We start from the raw sequence: 6,105 nt of genomic DNA on the forward strand, positions 1-6,105 counted from the left end.
ATTTTACCAAATCACCTCATTCTATGGGGCACACGTGAGGAACACAAATGCGAACAAGCCTGAATGGTCCCCAGGACAATATGCAACTGAAATCTCACACCCCAGAAGTGACTCGAACCCATACTCCCAGGAGCAACGCAACTGGTATGTACAAGACGCCTTAATCCACTTGACCATCACGACCGGACATAATGAGGTGATAGCCGAAGCTATTTGAACCACCCCACCGCCGGCACTCGGATGGTTATCTTGGGCATAGCATTTTACCAAATCACCTCATTCGTTGGGGCACACGTGAGGAACACAAATGCGAACAAGCCTGAATGGTCCCCAGGACAATATGCAACTGAAAACTCACACCCCAGAAGTGACTCGAACCCATACTCCCAGGAGCAACGCAACTGGTATGTACAAGACGCCTTAATCCACTTGACCATCACGACCGGACATAATGAGGTGATAGCCGAAGCTATTTGAACCACCCCACCGCCGGCACTCGGATGGTTATCTTGGGCATAGCATTTTACCAAATCACCTCATTCGTTGGGGCACACGTGAGGAACACAAATGCGAACAAGCCTGAATGGTCCCCAGGACAATATGCAACTGAAAACTCACACCCCAGAAGTGACTCGAACCCATACTCCCAGGAGCAACGCAACTGGTATGTACAAGACGCCTTAATCCACTTGACCATCACGACCGGACATAATGAGGTGATAGCCGAAGCTATTTGAACCACCCCACCGCCGGCACTCGGATGGTTATCTTGGGCATAGCATTTTACCAAATCACCTCATTCTTTGGGGCACACGTGAGGAACACAAATGCAAACAAGCCTGAATGGTCCCCAGGACAATATGCAACTGAAAACTCACACCCCAGAAGTGACTCGAACCCATACTCCCAGGAGCAACGCAACTGGTATGTACAAGACGCCTTAATCCACTTGACCATCACGACCGGACATAATGAGGTGATAGCCGAAGCTATTTGAAACACCCCACCGCCGGCACTCGGATGGTTATCTTGGGCATAGCATTTTACCAAATCACCTCATTATGTCCGGTCGTGATGGTCAAGTGGATTAAGGCGTCTTGTACATACCAGTTGCGTTGCTCCTGGGAGTATGGGTTCGAGTCACTTCTGGGGTGTGAGTTTTCAGTTGCATATTGTCCTGGGGACCATTCAGGCTTGTTCGCATTTGTGTTCCTCACGTGTGCCCCAAAGAATGAGGTGATTTGGTAAAATGCTATGCCCAAGATAACCATCCGAGTGCCGGCAGTGGGGTGGTTCAAATAGCTTCGGCTATCACCTCATTATGTCCGGTCGTGATGGTCAAGTGGATTAAGGCGTCTTGTACATACCAGTTGCGTTGCTCCTGGGAGTATGGGTTCGAGTCACTTCTGGGGTGTGAGATTTCAGTTGCATATTGTCCTGGGGACCATTCAGGCTTGTTCGCATTTGTGTTCCTCACGTGTGCCCCATAGAATGAGGTGATTTGGTAAAATGCTATGCCCAAGATAACCATCCGAGTGCCGGCGGTGGGGTGGTTCAAATAGCTTCGGCTATCACCTCATTATGTCCGGTCGTGATGGTCAAGTGGATTAAGGCGTCTTGTACATACCAGTTGCGTTGCTCCTGGGAGTATGGGTTCGAGTCACTTCTGGGGTGTGAGTTTTCAGTTGCATATTGTCCTGGGGACCATTAAGGCTTGTTCGCATTTGTGTTCCTCACGTGTGCCCCAAAGAATGAGGTGATTTGGTAAAATGCTATGCCCAAGATAACCATCCGAGTGCCGGCAGTGGGGTGGTTCAAATAGCTTCGGCTATCACCTCATTATGTCCGGTCGTGATGGTCAAGTGGATTAAGGCGTCTTGTACATACCAGTTGCATTGCTCCTGGGAGTATGGGTTCGAGTCACTTCTGGGGTGTGAGTTTTCAGTTGCATATTGTCCTGGGGACCATTCAGGCTTGTTCGCATTTGTGTTCCTCACGTGTGCCCCAAAGAATGAGGTGATTTGGTAAAATGCTATGCCCAAGATAACCATCCGAGTGCCGGCGGTGGGGTGGTTCAAATAGCTTCGGCTATCACCTCATTATGTCCGGTCGTGATGGTCAAGTGGATTAAGGCGTCTTGTACATACCAGTTGCGTTGCTCCTGGGAGTATGGGTTCGAGTCACTTCTGGGGTGTGAGTTTTCAGTTATATATATATATATATATATATATATATATATATATATATATATATATATATATATAGTTTTCAGTTATATATATATATATATATATATATATATATATATATATATATATATATATATATATATATATATATATATATATATATATATACAAGAGTTGTTACATTCTTGTAGAGCCACTAGTACGCGTAGCGTTTTGGGCAGGTCCCTGGAATACGATCCCCACGAAGAATCGTTTTTAAAACCAGGTACCCATTTTACTGTTGAGTTAAACAGAAGCTACAGTTAAGGCTTTGAGCCCAGTAAATCTTCCCCGGCCAGGATACGAACCCATGACACAGCGCTCGCGGAACACCAGGTGAGTGTCTTACCACTACACCACGGAGACGATCTTAATGATCCATGGTTAACATGATTTAATAAAGATAATACTGGTAATAATACAAGCTATAATTTAACATCTATACAACCGATTTTTTATTAAGAAACATAGGTATACAGAGCAATGTGTTGCTACCCTTTTCTATATGGAAGATTACACAGTGTATATAAAAAACTAGCTATAAGTTCATCTAATACTCCCATCTCACAAGATGGTTAGGTATATACGGAATCAGGAGAGAACAAAATATGTAATGCCCCCACTGGCAAAATCTGGGTGCAGCACAAGAATATCTTCCAATATTCCTGAGTGTATGAAGTAATTACAGAGCTCAAAGTACCTCGATCATACCATTTGGTCCGAAACCCCTGATAACAAGGCAATCAGATATAGTTTTTGGACCTTTAACAAGCCGCCGGCTTTCTGTCCTCGTCGAGGTCACTAGATAGTTAGTGGCCCTTGGGTAATTTCAGTAAATATATACAATAATTGTCTGCATCTTCCGAGCAACAAGGACAGCTACACAGTATCTCTTAGAATTACGTAGGTAAACAACAAATGTAACATATTTGTTTACTACAATATCGGTGCTGGCTGTAGAAGTTGAAAAAACATTGTTTTACTTCGAAATATACTAATTTTATAAGAAAATTCGACGTAAATAGAGGGCAGGTAAGCTCCGATAAGCCAGCATCGTGATTGGCTAAATCTTCAAGATGAAGAATGTTGCCTGCTCTCTGATTGGCCAAACGAAACACATTAGTGACCTCTGTCGGCATGCAGGTGAACCAGACCCAAAACCCAAATATCTTCGTAAGAATACCTTCCTGAATCGCACGTAAGCATCTTGTTAGCGCATACTTAGGAACCTTCGTAGCAAACCTACTTACGAAGAAATACATGGATATTCGTAAATCTAGGTCCAGGTACCTATTTATTGCTATATAACAGAAGCATCAGGGTGAAAGAAACATTTTGCCCATTTGTCTCGGCCTCCACTGGGGATCGAACCCGGAACCTCAGGACTACGTATCTGAAGCGCTGTCCACCCAGCTGTCTGGCGCCCCTTATATTAACCCTTGACACAATAAGAGAAAATCAGTTGTATTAAGACATTAATCTAACTAACCGTACTAATAATCTAATAACTGAGAATTTAAAAGTTCCAGAACATTCTATGGGATGATTGCATCAGCTGCCACATGTTCGCCATGACTCTTCCTTTGCCTAACATTTGATAAAACTCCATCTGCAATTTGCCTTTATTCACGATTGCCATCTTAGATTGAGTTCAATTAATAACTAGTCGAATTCCTTGACTTCCTCTTTATAGTAAAATTTAAAACTGCCGTGCATAAATGTTTCACGGCAAAGGAGGAGAAATCATACTGGGAATTCAATCTCAATCTAACTCTCCTTAGATTATTTAATTCTTTGCAGTAAGCTATTAAAACAGTTCGAAACTGTTTATAATAATTGAGAATAATAAAATCACTCATAAATCAATATCTACCTCCTCTCATACTTAAATGTGCACCGAAAATAGTTGTCGTGAATTTAAGCTGTGATGGAGGAGGTAGGACGCCGTGTACCGTGGCAGTAGCTGAACACATGGCGTTGGTGACGGCCGGACGTACCACAAGCTCTCACCTTTAGCGTCATATTTGTGCTTATAAGAGAAGCGTGCGGTGGTGTTCACACCAGCCACAAAGTTCTCACCATTAACCCATAGTAGAATAGCCTACTAACAAATTTACTTAATCCAGGGATCCCATCACAAAGGTTGTACTCTTCAAGTCACTTGTGCTGTCCCGTCTCGTCTCGAGTACTGCTCAGTACTCACGTCCCCCTTCAGAGCAGGAGAGATTGCTAAAATAGAGGGAATACAGAAAACATATACGGCACACATAGACGAGATAAAGCACCTAAATTAATGGGATCGTCTCAAAGCTCTTAAAGCAGGTGATGGTGATGGTGGCAGTGATAGTGGTGGTGGGGGGGAGGTTTATTATGGTGAGGGGTGATGATGGTGGTGGGGGGGGGGTTATTATGGTGAGGGTGATGATGGTGGTGGTAGTGGTTGTGGTGACAATGATAGTTGTGATGGTGATTTTAATGGTAATGGTAATTGTGGTGGTGGTGATGGTCTATCACCACCACCACCATCATGGCGTTGTGATGACCGAAAGCCTTGAATGGTCTTCATGAATGAAGTCCAGCAGGCATTGACAGATCTGGAAAGTGACCCCAGTGTTGCTGCCGTTGTTCTTACTGGAAGTGAAAAAACCTTTGCTGCAGGTGCTGATATAAAGGAGATGCAGAACAGAAGATTTGTAGAATGCTATGGTACAAACTTTCTTGGTAACGGGGATGCTGTAGCCAAAGCCAAGAAGCCAATAATAGCTGCAGTGAATGGATATGCTCCTGGTGGAGGCTGTGAACTGGCAATGATGTGTTATATTATCTTGGCTGGAGAGAAAACAAAGTAAGGATATTATTTTACCTCGTTGGCTGTGAAGGCTTAGAATATTTTAGAATTTCCTTGTGTAGTCTCTAATGTGCCTTGCAACAAGATATCTCTTGAGAAAAAATATTAAAATGCAGGTGAAGATGGGGGTGGATACAGTGAAGTTGAGTACTGGTTTAAGAATAATGTGGGCGAGTAGAATGGGCTTCCTATTTGAATGAAAGTGGACAGTTTTTCTGGCTTCAAGAGTTGATTGTATATGTATTTGAATGGGACAGGGTGGTATTTGAATGGATCTGGTGTGTTCATTGGGGGTCTTCCTTCCCTCTATAGACACACCAGTGATGGTGTGTTTGGGAGTTCGCCTCCAAGAGGCCAGGCCATTGGGGTCGAGAGCCTCGCTCTAGGTGGTACACAAGTTGTTGCTTCCTCTGCGTGATTCTATGGTTGGGTGCATTCTGTTGGTTTGTTGTAGGGTATGCTAGGGATCGTTACCTTGTTCATATGGAATGCTGTGGATACCCCTTTGTAGCAGAGTTTATCCAGTAGTCTGCGGTTGAGTTCTGATCATCATGCGAATATATATGGTGCCTGGGTGTCCTTCGTGGTTAAGATTTTTTAGGCCAAGATAACTCCTCTGTGACTCATAATAGATCGACCAATTTAGTCCACTCTCGCTACATGAGAGTTTGAAGGGTGTTCGTCAGACTTGCTATATGCTGATGGTCATTGTGTGAAATTATCTAAGTGTAATTACCCAAGTGTAGTTTCAGGATGAGAGCTACACGCGTGGTGTCCCGTCTTCCCAGTACTCTTTGTCGTACAACGCTTTGACACTGACACTACTGACGGTTTTGGCCTCCACCACCTTCTCACTTAGCTTGTTCTAACCGTCTACCACTCTGTTTGCTAAAGAAAACTTTCTAACATTTTTTCGGCACCTTTGTTTCCTTAGCTTGAATCTGTGTCCTTTTGTTTTGTAAGTTGTTGGTGTCAGGAATTCCTCTTTGTCAGTTTCGTCGATTCTTGTTAGAAGAAAAAGAGCTGATA

The sequence above is a fragment of the Procambarus clarkii genome, chromosome 49, assembly GCF_040958095.1.
Source record: "Procambarus clarkii isolate CNS0578487 chromosome 49, FALCON_Pclarkii_2.0, whole genome shotgun sequence".
Taxonomy (NCBI): domain Eukaryota; kingdom Metazoa; phylum Arthropoda; class Malacostraca; order Decapoda; family Cambaridae; genus Procambarus; species Procambarus clarkii.